This window comes from Panulirus ornatus, chromosome 48, assembly GCF_036320965.1.
Source record: "Panulirus ornatus isolate Po-2019 chromosome 48, ASM3632096v1, whole genome shotgun sequence".
NCBI lineage: Eukaryota > Metazoa > Arthropoda > Malacostraca > Decapoda > Palinuridae > Panulirus > Panulirus ornatus.
The window spans coordinates 10318001-10337077 of NC_092271.1; the positions used below are offsets into that span (position 1 = coordinate 10318001).

A 19077-nucleotide genomic window follows, 5' to 3' on the forward strand; every position below is an offset into this window, starting at 1 on the left:
GAGATGGAGTGAGTATTTTGAAGGTTTGTTGAATGTGTTTGATGATAGAGTGGCAGATATAGGGTGTCTTGGTCGAGGTGGTGTGCAAAGTGAGAGGGTTAGGGAAAATGATTTGGTAGACAGAGAAGAGGTAGTAAAAGCTTTGCGGAAGATGAAAGCCGGCAAGGCAGCATGTTCGGATGGTATTGCAGTGGAATTTATTAAAAAAGGGGGTGACTGTATTGTTGACTCGTTGATAAGGTTATTTAATGTATGTATGACTCATGGTGAGGTGCCTGAGGATTGGCGGAATGCGTGCATAGTGCCATTGTACAAAGGCAAAGGGGATAAGAGTGAGTGCTCAAATTACAGAGGTATAAGTTTGTTGAGTATTCCTGGTAAATTATATGGGAGGGTATTGATTGAGAGGGTGAAGTCATGTACAGAGCATCAGATTGGGGAAGAGCAGTGTGGTTTCAGAAGTGGTAGAGGATGTGTGGATCAGGTGTTTGCTTTGAAGAATGTATGTGAGAAATACTTAGAAAAGCAAATGGATTTGTATGTAGCATTTATGGATCTAGAGAAGGCATATGATAGAGTTGATAGAGATGCTCTGTGGGTGGCAAGTTGTTGGAAGCAGTGAAAAGTTTTTATCGAGGATTTAAGGCATGTGTACGTGTAGGAAGAGAGGAAAGTGATTGGTTCTCAGTGAATGTAGGTTTGCGGCAGGGGTGTGTGATGTCTCCATGGTTGTTTAATTTGTTTATGGATGGGGTTGTTAGGGAGGTGAATGCAAGAGTTTTGGAAAGAGGGGCAAGAATGAAGTCTGTTGTGGATGAGAGAGCTTGGGAAGTGAGTCAGTTGTTGTTCGCTGATGATACAGCGCTGGTGGCTGATTCATGTGAGAAACTGCAGAAGCTGGTGACTGAGTTTGGTAAAGTGTGTGAAAGAAGAAAGTTAAGAGTAAATGTGAATAAGAGCAAGGTTATTAGGTACAGTAGGGTTGAGGGTCAAGTCAATAGGGAGGTAAGTTTGAATGGAGAAAAACTGGAGGAAGTAAAGTGTTTTAGATATCTGGGAGTGGATCTGGCAGCGGATGGAACCATGGAAGCGGAAGTGAATCATAGGGTGGGGGAGGGGGCGAAAATCCTGGGAGCCTTGAAGAATGTGTGGAAATCGAGAACATTATCTCGGAAAGCAAAAATGGGTATGTTTGAAGGAATAGTGATTCCAACAATGTTGTATGGTTGCGAGGCGTGGGCTATGGATAGAGTTGTGGGCAGGAGGATGGATGTGCTGGAAATGAGATGTTTGAGGACAATGTGTGGTGTGAGGTGGTTTGATCGAGTAAGTAATGTAAGGGTAAGAGAGATGTGTGGAAATAAAAAGAGCATGGTTGAGAGAGCAGAAGAGGGTGTTTTTGAAATGGTTTGGGCACATGGAGAGAATGAGTGAGGAAAGATTGACCAAGAGGATATATGTGTCAGAGGTGGAGGGAACGAGAAGTGGGAGACCAAATTGGAGGTGGAAAGATGGAGTGAAAAAGATTTTGAGTGATCGGGGCCTGAACATGCAGGAGGGTGAAAGGCGGGCAAGGAATAGAGTGAATTGGATCGATGTGGTATACCGGGGTCTACGTGCTGTCAGTGGATTGAATCAGGGCATGTGAAGTGTCTGGGGTAAACCATGGAAAGCTGTGTAGGTATGTATATAATGCGTGTGTGGACGTGTATGTATATACATGTGTATGGGGGTGGGTTGGGCCATTTCTTTCGTCTGTTTCCTTGCGCTTTCTCGCAAACGCGGGAGACAGCGACAAAGCAAAAAAAAAAAAAAAAAAAAAAATATATATATATATATATATATATATATATATATATATATATATATATATATATATATATATATATATATATATATATATATATATATATATATATGTATATATAATATATATATATATTTTTTTTTTCATACATATTTGCCTTATCCCGCATTAGCGAGGTAGCGTCAAGAACAGAGGAGTGAGCCTTAGAGGCTATATTATCACTTGGCCCACCTCTCCGTTCCTTCTTTTGGAAAATTATGAACGGGAGGGGAGGATTTCCAGCCCCCCCCCCCCCCCGCTCCCTCCCCTTATATATATATATATATATATATATATATATATATATATATATATATATATATATATATATATATATATATATATAAATATATATATCCCTGTGGATAGGAGGGAAAGAATACTTCCCATGTATTCCCTTGAAATCCTTCCCTCTAGTATTACTTTTCTAAAAGAAGGAATAGAGACGCGGGGCAAGTAAGGATTTTCCATATGAGGCTCAATCTGTTCTTGAACGCCACCTCCGTAACGCGGGAAATGGCGAGTATGTATGAAATTATTTCTTATTACGTCATTTCTCTCTTTGCACTTCCACCATTACCTAGCAAAGCTGCGCTCTTTTCTTTTCTGTGAAATTTTGTTTCTGTTTATCGTCGTGACGTTGCTCACCAAGTAAGCAATTACAATAATTGCAAGGCAGCAGGTAACCCCATCCCAAGGCCTCCATCACCAACTCCCTCATGGATGACCATATTTGAGGAAAGTGTGTGTGGTCTGCCAAGGACCATAAAAACAGCGAGTGTTTGTGGTCTCAGAATTATCTTTAACACCTGAAGAAGGTGTAAAAGTCTCTTCGGTTGGTGGATATAAAAGTTTGACGTTGAACAGCCTTAATGATCCTGGCAGTTGGTAAGCTTAAAGTACTTTACCCAAACAACCAGCCACCCAACCCAGCCACTTCACATAGTATGAGAAAGCGTCGGTTTCCAGCCGCTGGCAGGGAACTCCAAAATGTTGTCAGACTGGTTTCTTAACGTGCAATTACCTTTTTCTGGTCTTATATATCGTATACGAATCTTCTTTTATGAATTTCATGAGAACGCTTTTTCATTGTATCAGATTTCTCTTGCACCAGCATCTCTACCAGATGATCTAACCCTTGAACATGACCCTTGGGTATGATGGCCTGGTCTCTGACCTGACCCATAAGGTCTTGGTCAAGGGCCTAGTCAACATAATGATTCGGGTGACATTTAGACTAAAGATACAGTAGCTGGGAAGAAACTTTTATGAAAGGAAGATTTGATTTCGAGTCGTAGCTAACTGTTAGATACTATGCTGAGATTACAGGGTCGAGTGTTATGTACAGCGTAAGGTTGTCTTATTCTTGTCATCCATCATCCAGATAACCCCACCCCGCCAGGATGGTTGAAAGTTCTTTCCACGTTACTTCAACTTGATACAAAAGTGCGTCATTGTTATTTTTTTCCTCGTTGCCTCCAATTGATACAAAGGTGCGCCTGGTCCTTTCTTTCCTTGTTGCTTTCACTAGATTCAAAGGTGCGCCAATACTTTCTGAACCAGTCAGCCTCAGGCCTGGCAAGCACCCACCTCGGTACCATATGACCTGTTATCTTTTTTGCTCTCGGTCCGGTCCTGCTTCGAATCATAGAGGATCAGAAATCCTTCATTATACCTGTGAGAAACCCGTCTAGTGAAGGGTGATGGACTGACTCGTTCGTGAATGGTGAAATTTTCATCAAAGTTTATATCTAAAAAACATATGGCTGATCTGAGGGATTGTTTTCACTTCATAATGCATCACGTTTCATTGGCTCCTCCAAGTCTACTCCGACAACAATGCCTTTGATGAAAAAAAAAGAACGAAGTGCAACTTTATACTTCACGCAGGATAACCAGCTTAAAGGCATGACCATGTCTGCCTTTGCTAAATACTAAATACCGAAAGCTGATGATAACCTGCCTGTGGGAGGGACGACAGTTAGATATAATAATAGTCTAAAAACCTAGATCAACCTTCCCCCTGCTGTGTGCCCTTCGCCGACACTGTCAAAGAAACGCATCGTTTATAAATACTCAGACAAAGAAATGAATTCTTTTTAAACAAGTATGTGCTTCATCCGCGGTATCCCAGAAGCGTTTTGTCTATAAGCTTGTGCAATTGGAACATTTTTGAATAATAAGAAATTAAAGATAACCAATAATTCGTCACGCGAGTGAGGACGTGAAGCCTATCTGGCCATCAAGGTCGGCCGCATGACTGGGTGCAAGCAGTGTGTCCTGTGTTTGTTTATATTCCTCCACACATCATCAAACTCCCGCCACTCTGGAATGTGTGGTGGGGGAGGACCAGTAAGGCACGCGCTCGCCTCCCTCAAGGGAACCACTTTCTCCTGCCAGCAAGGCATACAAACAGACTCACACCTCCTGGGTTAGACGCCAAGTTTACATCTAAATATCATTCGTATGGTGTTTCTGTGTCCCATAAAGATGTGCGTATCAGGGGAAGTGTTGAGCTGCCTCTCTCACCTTCGGCCATGATACATGCTTCATGTTGCTTCAGGTGTCTCACATTAAGCCATGATAACACGCTTTATGCTGCTTCAGGTGTCTTACATTAAGCCATGATAAGACGCTTTATGCTGCTTCAGGTGTCTCACATTAAGCCATGATACACGCTTCATGCTGCTTCAGGTGTCTCACATTAAGCCACGATACACGCTTCATGATGATATAATTAAGTATCTGGTGTTCAAAAAATCTTTGGTTGTATTATCACCGGTCTTCCCAATACACCATTTTCCCGCTCATAAGCCTCCCCTCTGGTCTGGGACACCAGTTGTTGACGAGAACACATTCAAGGTTTACGGTGAACTGAGAGCGAGGGTCGATGCAGACCAGAGCGTATCAGCAGGTCGCTCACTACTAATTACCTGCTTAATGACTCGTGAGCGCAAAGACCCGAACCACAGGGATGCGATCATGGCTGTCTGATTGGATGGTAACTGCCTGACGAGGGCACCAGGAGGTGTGTGGGGCGAGGATGTGCTCACCAAAAACCAGGTGATCTTTTTTTAACAGGATGGAAGCAATTGGCTGTGATGATGAGGCACCAGGGACGCTCACTCACGATGCCAGGCCAGAGGATGATACGATGATAGTAAAACATGAATGGATTAGGATAAGTTTATAGCAATCTTGAGTCATCAAGAGGGAACGAGAGCTGATAATGGATGTAATTCTCCTTGGGCAATCACGTGGTTACCAAATGGCGTCCTAGCTACGTCTCTTCGTTGTATATCAGCGGACTTATATTTCTTTCTTGTGTCTCCCCTGATGATGTGATTATTACACGTAAGTGCACTTGGGAACTTATCGTGTTTCATTTTCCCCATGGATTCATAGAAATATACTTGATCACGCGCATAATTGTGATCCTTTCCAATATATATATATATATATATATATATATATATATATATATATTTTTTTTTTTTTTTATACCTCGTCGCTGTCTCCCGCGGTTGCGAGGTAGCGCAAGGAAACAGACAAAAGAAATGGCCCAACCCCCCCCATACACATGTACATACACACGTCCACACACGCAAATATACATACCTACACAGCTTTCCATGGTTTACCCCGGACGCTTCACATGCCTTGATTCAATCCACTGACAGCACGTCAACCCCTGTATACCACATCGCTCCAATTCACTCTATTCCTTGCCCTCCTTTCACCCTCCTGCATGTTCAGGCCCCGATCACACAAACTCCTTTTCACTCCATCTTTCCACCTCCAATTTGGTCTCCCTCTTCTCCTCGTTCCCTCCACCTCCGACACATATATCCTCTTGGTCAATCTTTCCTCACTCATTCTCTCCATGTGCCCAAACCATTTCAAAACACCCTCTTCTGCTCTCTCAACCACGCTCTTTTTATTTCCACACATCTCTCTTACCCTTACGTTACTTACTCGATCAAACCACCTCACACCACACATTGTCCTCAAACATCTCATTTCCAGCACATCCATCCTCCTGCGCACAACTCTATCCATAGCCCACGCCTCGCAACCATACAACATTGTTGGAACCACTATTCCTTCAAACATACCCATTTTTGCTTTCCGAGATAATGTTCTCGACTTCCACACATTTTTCAAGGCTCCCAAAATTTTCGCCCCCTCCCCCACCCTATGATCCACTTCCGCTTCCATGGTTCCATCCGCTGACAGATCCACTCCCAGATATCTAAAACACTTCACTTCCTCCAGTTTTTCTCCATTCAAACTCACCTCCCAATTGACTTGACCCTCAACCCTACTGTACCTAATAACCTTGCTCTTATTCACATTTACTCTTAACTTTCTTCTTCCACACACTTTACCAAACTCCGTCACCAGCTTCTGCAGTTTCTCACATGAATCCGCCACCAGCGCTGTATCATCAGCGAACAACAACTGACTCACTTCCCAAGCTCTCTCATCCCCAACAGACTTCATACTTGCCCCTCTTTCCAAGACTCTTGCATTTACCTCCCTAACAACCCCATCCATAAACAAATTAAACAACCATGGAGACATCACACACCCCTGCCGCAAACCTACATTCACTGAGAACCAATCACTTTCCTCTCTTCCTACACGTACACATGCCTTACATCCTCGATAAAAACTTTTCACTGCTTCTAACAACTTGCCTCCCACACCATATATTCTTAATACCTTCCACAGAGCATCTCTATCAACTCTATCATATGCCTTCTCCAGATCCATAAATGCTACATACAAATCCATTTGCTTTTCTAAGTATTTCTCACATACATTCTTCAAAGCAAACACCTGATCCACACATCCTCTACCACTTCCGAAACCACACTGCTCTTCCCCAATCTGATGCTCTGTACCTGCCTTCACCCTCTCAATCAATACCCTCCCATATAATTTACCAGGAATACTCAACAAACTTATACCTCTGTAATTTGAGCACTCACTCTTATCCCCTTTGCCTTTGTACAATGGCACTATGCACGCATTCCGCCAATCCTCAGGCACCTCACCATGAGTCATACATACATTAAATAACCTTACCAACCAGTCAACAATACAGTCACCCCCTTTTTTAATAAATTCCACTGCAATACCATCCAAACCTGCTGCCTTGCCGGCTTTCATCTTCCGCAAAGCTTTTACTACCTCTTCTCTGTTTACCAAATCATTTTCCCTAACCCTCTCACTTTGCACACCACCTCGACCCAAACACCCTATATCTGCCACTCTGTCATCAGACACATTCAACAAACCTTCAAAATACTCATTCCATCTCCTTCTCACATCACCACTACTTGTTATCACCTCCCCATTTACGCTCTTCATATATATATAGGTACAGTAGGGTTGAGGGTCAAGTCAATTGGGAGGTGAGTTTGAATGGAGAAAAACTGGAGGAAGTGAAGTGTTTTAGATATCTGGGAGTGGATCTGGCAGCGGATGGAACCATGGAAGCGGAAGTGGATCATAGGGTGGGGGAGGGGGCGAAAATCCTGGGGGCCTTGAAGAATGTGTGGAAGTCGAGAACATTATCTCGGAAAGCAAAAATGGGTATGTTTGAAGGAATAGTGGTTCCAACAATGTTGTATGGTTGCGAGGCGTGGGCTATGGATAGAGTTGTGCGCAGGAGGATGGATGTGCTGGAAATGAGATGTTTGAGGACAATGTGTGGTGTGAGGTGGTTTGATCGAGTGAGTAACGTAAGGGTAAGAGAGATGTGTGGAAATAAAAAGAGCGTGGTTGAGAGAGCAGAAGAGGGTGTTTTGAAGTGGTTTGGGCACATGGAGAGGATGAGTGAGGAAAGATTGACCAAGAGGATATATGTGTCGGAGGTGGAGGGAACAAGGAGAAGAGGGAGACCAAATTGGAGGTGGAAAGATGGAGTGAAAAAGATTTTGTGTGATCGGGGCCTGAACATGCAGGAGGGTGAAAGGAGGGCAAGGAATAGAGTGAATTGGAGCGATGTGGTATACCGGGGTTGACGTGCTGTCAGTGGATTGAAGCAGGGCATGTGAAGCGTCTGGGGTAAACCATGGAAAGCTGTGTAGGTATGTATATTTGCGTGTGTGGACGTATGTATATACATGTGTATGGGGGGGGGGTTGGGCCATTTCTTTCGTCTGTTTCCTTGCGCTACCTCGCAAACGCGGGAGACAGCGACAAAGTATAATAAAATAAATAAAAATATATATATATATATATATATACAGAGCATCAGATTGGGGAAGAGCAGTGTTGTTTCAGAAGTGGTAGAGGATGTGTGGATCAGGTGTTTGCTTTGAAGAATGTATGTGAGAAATACTTAGAAAAGCAAAGGGATTTGTATGTAGCATTTATGGATCTGGAGAAGGCATTGATAGAGTTGACAGAGATGCTCTATGGAAGGTATTAAGAATATATGGTGTGGGGGGGCAAGTTGTTAGAAGCAGTGAAAAGTTTTCATCGAGGATGTAAGGCATGTGCACGTATAGGAAGAGAGGAAAGTGATTGGTTCTCAGTGAATGTTGGTTTGCGGCAGGGGTGTGTGATGTCTCCATGGTTGTTTAATTTGTTTATGGATGGGGTTGTTAGGGAGGTGAATGCAACAGTTGTGGAAAGAGGGGCAAGTATGCAGTCTGTTGTGGATGAGAGAGCTTGGGAAGTGAGTCAGTTGTTGTTCTCTGATGATACAGCGCTGGTGGCTGATTCGTGTGAGAAACTGCAGAAGCTGGTGACTGAGTTTGGTAAAGTGTGTGAAAAAAGAAAGCTGAGAGTAAATGTGAATAAGAGCAAGGTTATTAGAGACAGTAAGGTTAAGGAACAAGTCAATTGGGAGGTAAGTTTGAATGGAGAAAAACTGGAGGAAGTGAAGTGTTTAGATATCTGGGAGTGGATTTGGCAGCGGATGGAACCATGGATGCGGAAGTGAGTCATAGGGTGGGGGAGGGAGTAAAAGGTCTGGGAGCGTTGATGAATGTGTGGAAGTCGAGAACATTATCTTAGAAATCAAAATTGGGTATGTTTGAAGGAATAGTAGTTCCAACAATGTTATATGGTTGCGAGGCGTGGGCTATAAATAGATTTGTGCGGAGGAGGGTGGATGTGCTGGAAATGAGATGTTTGAGGACAATATGTGGTGTGAGGTGGTTTGATCGAGTAAGTAATGTAAGGGTAAGAGAGATGTGTGGTAATAAAAAGAGTGTGGTTAAGAGAGCAGAAGAGGATGTTTTGAAATGGTTTGGTCACATGGAGAGAATGAGTGAGGAAAGAGTGACCAAGAGGATATATGTGTCAGAGATGGAGGGAACGAGCAGAAGTGGGAGACCAAATTGGAGGTGGAAAGATGGAGTGAAAAAGGTTTTGATTGATCGGGGCCTGAACACGCAGGAGGGTGAAAGGCGTGCAAGGAATAGAGTGAATTGGAACGATGTGGTATACCGGGGTCGACGTGCTGTCAATGGATTGAACCAGGGCATGTGAAGCGTGTGGGGTAAACCATGAAAAGGTCTGTGGGGCCTGGATGTGGAAAGGAAGCTGTGGTTTCGGTGCATTATACATGGCAGCTAGAGACTGAGTGTGAACGAATGTGGCCTTTGGTGTCTTTTTCTAGCGCTACCTCGGGCACATGCAAGGGGAGGGGGATGTTATTTCATGTGTGGCGGGGTGGTAATTGGAATGAAGAAAGGCAGGCAGTATGAAGTATGTACATGTGTACATATGTAAATGTCTGAGTGTGTATATATATGTATACGTTGAGATGTATAGGTATGTATATTTGCGTGTGTGGACGTGTATGTATATACATGTATATGTGGGTGGGTTGGGCCATTCTTTCGTCTGTTTCCTTGCGCTACCTCGCTAACGCGGAAGACAGCGACAAAATATATATATATATATATATATATATATATATATATATATATATATATATATATATATATATATATATATATATATATAGGGACAGGTGCTACAGAACTCCGCCTGCATGGGATTAGAGCACGAGTGAAAAGTGTCCATCATTCATGAACAAAAAAGGAATATAAGATCGCTATGGAGCTCGTCACTCCAAGAGAGTCCATCATTTTCCTGCAACTGATTGTAGCGCAGCCTTGAAAATGGCGGTTTGTAACTCCAAACCACAGCGGAATTGCCGAAGGAAAAACTATATACTAACGGATGGCAAATATGCCAGAAAAGGTATTTACATATTACTAATCCAAATGAACTTGTGTGATGCCAGTTTAGTTACTTGAGGAGACATATTCTTTGGAATGGCCTTCAGGCCCTGACAGAACGTGTCCCTCTGTTTATCCACCAACCAATCTGCCGTGGTGTCATGTCAATATTCTCACCGATGAGGGACGTTGGAATGTCTCCTTGTCTCAGAACACAACGGATCTGATGGTAGTTACTCTCCGTACTGTTGTATTCTTTAATGTTTACATATACTGACGGTGGACAAAGCATCTGAGATGTTTAAAATTACAAGATGATGGTCATATGTTTAGATGTATGTCTGTTAAAGCACAGAACTAGATCCTGGAAACGTTGACCGTGTAGGAGTACAGAAGATGGACAGAAAAGTTTTTTCTTTTTCATCTCTTATCAAAACCTCATATCACGCTCGAGGAGAATGGACATAAACTCAACTTTCTACATAAAGCCTCAAATCATGATAGAGAAATCCGACATTGAATTACCCCTCCTGATAAAGCTTTAGATCATGCAAGAGAAGAGATTCGGCGTACCGTTAGCCTCTCAATAATGTCTGATTCTGAAACAGTGTAACTGCACATCGGTGTTGAAAACTAGCGTGTGGTGCAGACGTGATGAAACAACACGGCTCCCCGCCGTGTCTTACCACCATTCCATGTAAGATTGAGGGTAACGCATGATTAGATTCCCCCTCACACAACGAACTGATCAAAAACGTCGCAGTTAAACCCACACGAAAGAAGGACGGGTAAGGATCAGTGGAGGAGTAGGGGGAAGGGATGAGGGGGCCGGAACCGCAGGATAACACCTGTGGCTGCTCAGGTGACGGAGAACCCATCAAGTCCTCAAGGTGAGCCGCCTGATCGATTACCCTCACCATTACTGGGAAACATTAGCCCTGACGTTGTTTGTGTTTGTACGATGCAGTGTAGAAGTAGTGGTCGTCTTCATAAGGTTCCCGGGGCTCGCAATGCACATGTTGGGAATTTCGCATATTGCGTAGTTTCTTCTTAACCGTGTTATGTATTGAGTAAGTACTTACTACCTTATATATATATATATATATATATATATATATATATATATATATATATATATATATATATATATATATATATATATATATATATATATATATATATCCCTGGGGATAGGGGAGAAAGAATACTTCCCACGTATTCCCTGCGTGTCGTAGAAGGCGACTAAAATGGGAGGGAGCGGGGGACTGGAAATCCTCCCCCTCTCATTATTTTTTTTTAATTTTCCAAAAGAAGGAACAGAGAAGGGGGCCAGGTGAGGATATTCCCTCAAAGGCCCAGTTCTCTGTTCTTAACGCTACCTCGCTAATGCGGGAAATGGCGAATAGTTTGAAAGAAAAAGAATATATATATATATATATATATATATATATATATATATATATATATATATATATATATATATATATATACATATATATATATATATATATATATATATATATATATATATATATATATATATATATATATATATATATATATATATATATATATATATATATATATGTCTGTGTGTGTGTGTGTGTGTGTGTGTGTGTGTGTGTGATTTCGGTGCATTACACATGACAGCTAGAGACTAAGTGTGAACCAATTTGGCCTTTTTTGTCGTTTCCTGGCGCTGCCTCGCGAGAGGGAGGTGCTGTTTCATGTGTGGCAGTTTCTCACCCGAATCAGCCACCAGCGCTGTATCATCATCGAACAACAACTGACTCACTTCCCACGTCCTCGCATTCACAACAGATTGCATACTTTCCCCCTCTCTCCAAAACTCTTGCATTCACCTCCCTAACAACCCCATCCATAAACAAATTAAACAACCATGGAGACATCACGCATCCTTACAGGCTGGAATGCTTGAAGGCAGCGAGTATGAATATGGACAAGTCTTTATATGTATATGTCTGTGTATGTATATGTATGTATACATTGAAATGTATAGGTATGTATATGTGCGTGTGTGGGCGTTTATGTATATATATGCGTGCTTGCTGCCTTTATTCATTTCCGTCGCCACCCCGTCACACATGAAATGACACAACCCTACTCCCGCACGCGCGCGAGATAGCGCTAGGAAAAGACAACAAAGGCCACATTCGTTCAAAAGCAGTCTCCAGCTGTCATGTATAATGCACCGAAACCACAGCTCCATTTCTACATCCAAGCCCCGCACTACTTTCCATGGTTTACCAAAGATGCTTCACATGCCCTGTTTCAATCCATTGACAGCACGTCGACCCCGGTATACCACATCGTTCCAATATACTCTATTCCTTGCACGTCTTTCACCCTCCTGCATGTTCAGGCCCCGATCGCTCAAAATCTTTATCACTCCATCCTTCCACCTATAATTTGGTCTCCTACTTCTCGTTCCCTCCACCTCTGACACATATATCCTCTTTGTCAATCTTTCTTCACTCATTCTCTCCATGTGACCACACCATTTCAATACACCCTCTTCTGCTGTCTCAACCACACTCTTTTTATTACCCAACATCTCTCTTACCATTTCATTACTTACTCGATCAAACCACCTCACACCACATATTGTCCTCAAAATCTCATTTCCAACACATCCACCCTCCTCCGCACAACTCCATCTATAGCCCACTCCTCGCATCCATATAACATTGTTGGAACCACTATTCCTTCAAACATTCCCAATTTTGCTTTCCGAGATAATGTTCTCGCCTTCCACACATTCTTCAACTTCCCAGAACTTTCGCCCCCTCCCCCACCCTGGTTCCATCCGCTGCTAAACCCACTCCCGGATATCTTAAACACTTCACTTCCTCCAGTTTTTCTCCATTAAAACTTACCTCCCAATTGACTTGTCCCTCAATCCTACCGTACCTAATAACCTTGCTCTTATTCACATTTACTCTCAGCTCTCTTCTTTCACAGACTTTACCAAACTGTCACCAGCTTCTGCAGTTTCTCACCCGAATCAGCCACCAGCGCTGTATCATCATCGAACAACAACTGACTCACTTCCCACGTCCTCGCATTCACAACAGATTGCATACTTTCCCCCTCTCTCCAAAACTCTTGCATTCACCTCCCTAACAACCCCATCCATAAACAAATTAAACAACCATGGAGACAACACGCACCCTTACCACAAACCGACATTCACTGAGAACCAATCACTTTCCTCTCTTCCAACTCATACACATGTCTTACATCCTTGATAAGAACTTTTCACTGCATCTAGCAACTTGCCTCCCACACCATATACTCTTAATACCTTCCACAGAGCATCTCTATCAACTCTATCGTATGCCTTCTCCAGATCCATAAATGCTACATACAAATCCATTTGTTTTTCTAAATATTTCTCACATACATTCTTCAAAGCAAACACCTGATCCACACACTCTCCACCACTTCTAAAACCACACTGCTCTTCCCCAATCTGATGCTCTGTACATGCCTTCACCCTCTCAATCAATGACCTCCCATATGATTTCCCAGGAATACTCAACAAACTTATACCTCTGTAATTTGAACACTCATCTTTATCCCCTTTGTCTTTGTACAATGGCACCATGCATGCATTTCGCCAATCCTCTGGCACTTCACCATGAGCCATACATACATTGAATATCCTCACCAAGCATATTCGCCATTTACCGCACTTAAGAGTTAGCGTTAAGAACAGAGGACAGAGCCTTAGAGGGAATATCTTCACTTGGCTCCCTTCTCTGTTTTTTTTTTTTTTTTTTTTTGAATATTAAAAACGAGAGGGGAGGATTTCCGGCCCCCACTCCCTCCCCTTTTAGTCGCTTTTTACGACACGCAGTGAATACGTGGGAAGTAATCTTTCTCCCCTGTCCCCAGCGATGACATGTATATGGGGATAGGGGAGAAAGAATACTTCCCACGTATTCCCTGCGTGTCGTAGAAGGCGACTAAAAGGAGAGGGAGCGGGGAGCTGAAAATCCTCCCCTCTCATTTTTTTTTTTAATTTTCCAAAAGAAGGAACAGAGAAGGAGGCCAGTGAGGATAATCCCTTAAAGGCTCAGTCCTCTGTTCTTAACGCTGCCTCGCTAACACGGGAAATGGCCAATTGTATGAAAGAAAGAAAGAATATATATATATATATATATATATATATATATATATATATATATATATATATATATATATATATATATATATTTTTTTTTTTTTTGCTTTGTCGCTGTCTCCCGCGTTTGCGAGGTAGCGCAAGGAAACAGACGAAAGAAATGGCCCAACCCACCCCCATACACATGTATATACATACGTCCACACACGCAAATATACATACCTACACAGCTTTCCATGGTTTACCCCAGACGCTTCACATACCTTGATTCAATCCACTGACAGCACGTCAACCCCGGTATACCACATCGCTCCAATTCACTCTATTCCTTGCCCTCCATTCACCCTCCTGCATGTTCAGGCCCCGATCACACAAAATCTTTTTCACTCCATCTTTCCACCTCCAATTTGGTCTCCCTCTTCTCCTCGTTCCCTCCACCTCCGACACATATATCCTCTTGGTCAATCTTTCCTCACTCATTCTCTCCATGTGACCAAACCATTTCAAAACACCCTCTTCTGCTCTCTCAACCACGCTCTTTTTATTTCCACACATCTCTCTTACCCTTACGTTACTTACTCGATCAAACCACCTCACACCACACATTGTCCTCAAACATCTCATTTCCAGCACATCCATCCTCCTGCGCACAACTCTATCCATAGTCCACGCCTCGCAACCATACAACATTGTTGGAACCACTATTCCTTCAAACATACCCATTTTTGCTTTCCGAGATAATGTTCTCGACTTCCACACATTCTTCAAGGCTCCCAGAATTTTCGCCCCCTCCCCCACCCTATGATCCACTTCCGCTTCCATGGTTCCATCCGCTGCCAGATCCACTCCCAGATATCTAAAACACTTATATATATATATATATATATATATATATATATATATATATATATATATATATATATATATATATATGTATATGTATATATATATATATATATATATATATATATATATATATATATATATATATATATATATATATATATGACATCCTGTTTATCATATATGGAGAGGGACCCATCTCTAATGAGTGTGTGTGTGTGTGTGTGTGTGTGTGTGTGTGTGCGTGAAAACAAGTTTCATCCTTCCTGGTATAGCTAAACGTCATGATGACAACTGTTTGATCCTGAAAATGTTGTTCAGTAACGACACGATGCCTGCGAGAAGTAACCTTCATATTGGAAGGCCAGTTAAAGAAAGGTTAAGTTGCTGACTATAAATGTCCCTTGAGATTCTTTCATATCACTCAGCAACACACACACACACACACACACACACACACAACACGGGGGACTTAACACCAGACCTTGAACTGTACTGAGGCACATAAAAAGAAATCCCCATTGTGTGGATGGTGACCCGAAGCATCCCAGGGCTGTGTTGCACGTTGCATCATGCTTGATGAAGCCTCCTAGCCTGGCTTGGCCTGGTCCGAGGCCAGTCCACACTCCGGGCGGGATTTACCGTCTTCAGGGGCATTCCCACAACCCCACCTTGTCTCGTGTGTACAAGTTTTCCTAATCGCACATTTGGCGAATCTTTCTAACACAAAAAGTAGTATTGTTTTAGGAATGAACTGCCTTAGCCTATGATTAGATTAATTGCTTTTTAGGGACATCAAAAATGAGGAACCAGCTGACTGACTGCTTTCGCTACCTAAAATCTTATTGGAGACGAAACGAAGGAGGGGAAAGAAGGAACCATAGAGAGGCACTTGCAGGCTTTCCTGTTGATATATGAGAATGTCACGTCAAAATAACCATAGCTTAAGCCTGTTCAGTGCGTGGACATCCCACTGTGTTCGTTGCATGAAGTGGTATAATCTGTTCTTCGTCTAGACCTTCTCTGCTGACGATCATCCTTTTCCTATTCGTCCCACACACTTGCCTTCCTTCTGTCACTCCTGTATCTGCCTCTCACTGCCTCACTATCTCACCACCGACTAAGAGGGTAATGCCGGAATTACCCATCCGCCGGGTTATCGAAAGGGTTAGCTGTCAAATATTACTCCTTTGCCCAAGTAAAATGTCTTTTCTTTCAGTCTCACCCACATGTGGGCTGCTGGCATTGAGTCCACAAGCATATAATCTCTGCATCTCATAAATAATACTTGAAAGCCCATATCTCACACGACTCGTTCTTCGTAATACTGCATTTTCCTGCCCAGAGCGCTAAGCGCTAGCTCTGTCCTTTGGCAAAATCGCGTCGTAAAGCAAACGGAAGTACTCTCCCTAGTCAGTTTCTGTCTTACATGTATCATCCCTCCAGTCCATCACGCTCCCTCATCTTTACCCCATCCTTCTCCTCCTTCGTCCATCACATGCCTCCTCCCGCTCTTACACTCCATCTCACTCATACTCCCTCCTCCTCATTCCCTCCTTTTCCAGCTTCGTTGGGTACCTCCCGTCTCCCTGTTGTCGACTTCTTCACTCACCGCCTCAGTACAGGGTGCCTCCTCCTCCTCCCCGTCAGCCTCTCATACCGTCCAGGCTACCTTTTGTTTCCCCTTTCCCTGGCCGATCGCTCCACCTGCCCCCCCATGTTTCCTTCCTGCACTCCTACTTGCCCCTGGACGTCTGGGCCGCCTCACGTCAGGGTCGTGATGTGGGGGGCAGGTTCCCCCGCACGTCACACCCGTAAGAAGCCACCCCAGCGACCTTCTTCAGTACACTCACTGACCTTTCCGAGGGTTGTCGAAGACGAACTATTTCATGCGTCACGTATGATGTTTCATCGACTGTGCAGAGCCTGAGAACCTCAAGTAAAATATTCTTGATAAATCAGGAAGACGAGAGATTGTCAGACATACATTTTCCCCTCCGCTCACATGCAATAGTTAACTAATCATTACCACCATACACAGCGCCAGTCGCTTACACACAGGCAGCCTCACCCGTCACAGCTGGAACGTTCCGTGGATCACAGGGCAAAGTGCCACTTGAATTAGTCGCTTCCGTCATATGAGTTTTTAAGAAAAATACAGAAAAGGAAGTATCCTGGGGTAGAAAGGGAAGGTACATACAGGTGGTATATATATATATATATATATATATATATATATATATATATATATATATATATATATATATATATATATATATATATATATATGTGTGTGTGTGTGTGTGTGTGTGTGTGTGTGTGTGTGTGGTGCGTAATAACACATTTGCAGTGTACGAGGAGAACGTTCCACACACGCGGGGCTGTATCTTTTGGATGAACCACAACTGTATTCTTTTTCTTTTTTATCATTTTAAAAGCTCCAGTCACGGACCAGAGTCCACATCAAGGCCGGGCATTAACTGATATAAGTAGAGCATTATGAAACGGATGAAGAAAAGGCAAAGGAAAGGATTTACAGATTTTGGAGAAAGTGACTTTTAAAATTTTGTTGTCCACATTTACAATCTCATGATTCAGTTCATTCCGGTCAAACACAACTCTTATAGTATAAAAGTATCGAACTATTTTAATCTCTTCTAAAAATGATCTTCCTTTATTCCGTCGTGGCTTCTGCTTGTTCTTTCCCTGCACCTTTTGAAGAACCGTTCACTGTCTGACGTCATCAAGCTGCTTTAAAAAGCTTAGTTAGGATCTGGTCACTTGTACTCTTCTCTCTTCCATGGTGGGCAAAGTTAAGGTCTTTAGCCTTTCCTTGTAAGTCAACTGTATTCAATCAGGTTGCCCTTCTCTGGACCTCCTCTACTGGCTTTTTTGTGTTTGACCAAATTTGAGAATCTTATTCTAGTCTTAGTTTAAAGTAGGATATGAACAACAACTTGTTGAATATTTCCTTACCTGCGCACTTGAATGTTATTCTCATGTTTGCCAGCGCAGTTTGTCTCCTGATGCATGAATCTGGCAACAAGTTAAGGACGATGACAATTCGCAAGTCTCTCTCACTCACAGATTCCTCTGTGTGTGTGTGTGTGTGTGTGTGTGTGTGTGTGTGTGTGTGTGTGTGACCAATCTCCGCCTACAGCTGGCTGCAACGTGATTGGAAAGTCACCTTCAGCGAGGCTGTATCATCGTCAATGGACGAAAAGGATTACAGCTGAGTCAAGGAACTTCTTTCTTCAAAGAAGTCCACCATTTTCCCTGTTCTTGACTGAAGGGTAGTCTTGAAGCAACGGGAGCCATATAAAAGGAGTGCTAGGGTTGCATTAGTCAATAACAGTTCATATGAAATAATAAGACAGAAAGGTAAATCAGGTTTTTGAATAAGTGTCGAGTTTCGAACAGCAGTAGATGGTATCTGAACAATTTACTTCTTTAAGCACTTAGTCATCAAAGGACGGTGGTTCGAGACTCCCCTATGATTAACATGGGATAATGGTTCGAGACTCCCCTGTGGCACAACATGGGACAATGGTTCGGAGTATCCTGTGGCACAATATGAGATGGTGGTTTGGAGCTCCGTATGACCCAATTTGGCAGAATATTTGACAATGGTCCGAGGATCCATATTGCCGAGCATGTGACATCAGTTAGAGGTTCCAGCGTATTATATCACAGGGAATACAGGCGGGGTCCTGGAGAGCCTATTACAACACAGGACCTTCAGGCTCCGTCGGGGAACGTACTCCCTCGGGAGGCTCAGACTCCCGCAATTGGCCTGCATCAGTGGCAACTTTACGATCACTCAAGTCTTCAATTTGGCTCTGACAGCTTGACAACGATAACATCAATAAACGTTTCCTTGAAGGGGAAAAAAAGCAAATGTGTTCGTTATACCCACGAGATCCACCGACCATAAGTTACCTGAGGTGACCACGTATTCTGGCATGGAATTATTCAGGAATAAATCGCCATCACCGTCACAGTGAGTCAGCGCCGGGTTGACCTCTCTGAGGCCG

General features: G+C 43.0%; 1 protein-coding gene across 8 annotated transcripts in view; it reads left to right on the forward strand.

Moving 5' to 3' along the window:
• LOC139764076 (uncharacterized) overlaps positions 1–19077 on the forward strand; it is a 239659-nt gene that overhangs the window by 158197 nt on the left and 62385 nt on the right. The window lies entirely within an intron of this gene.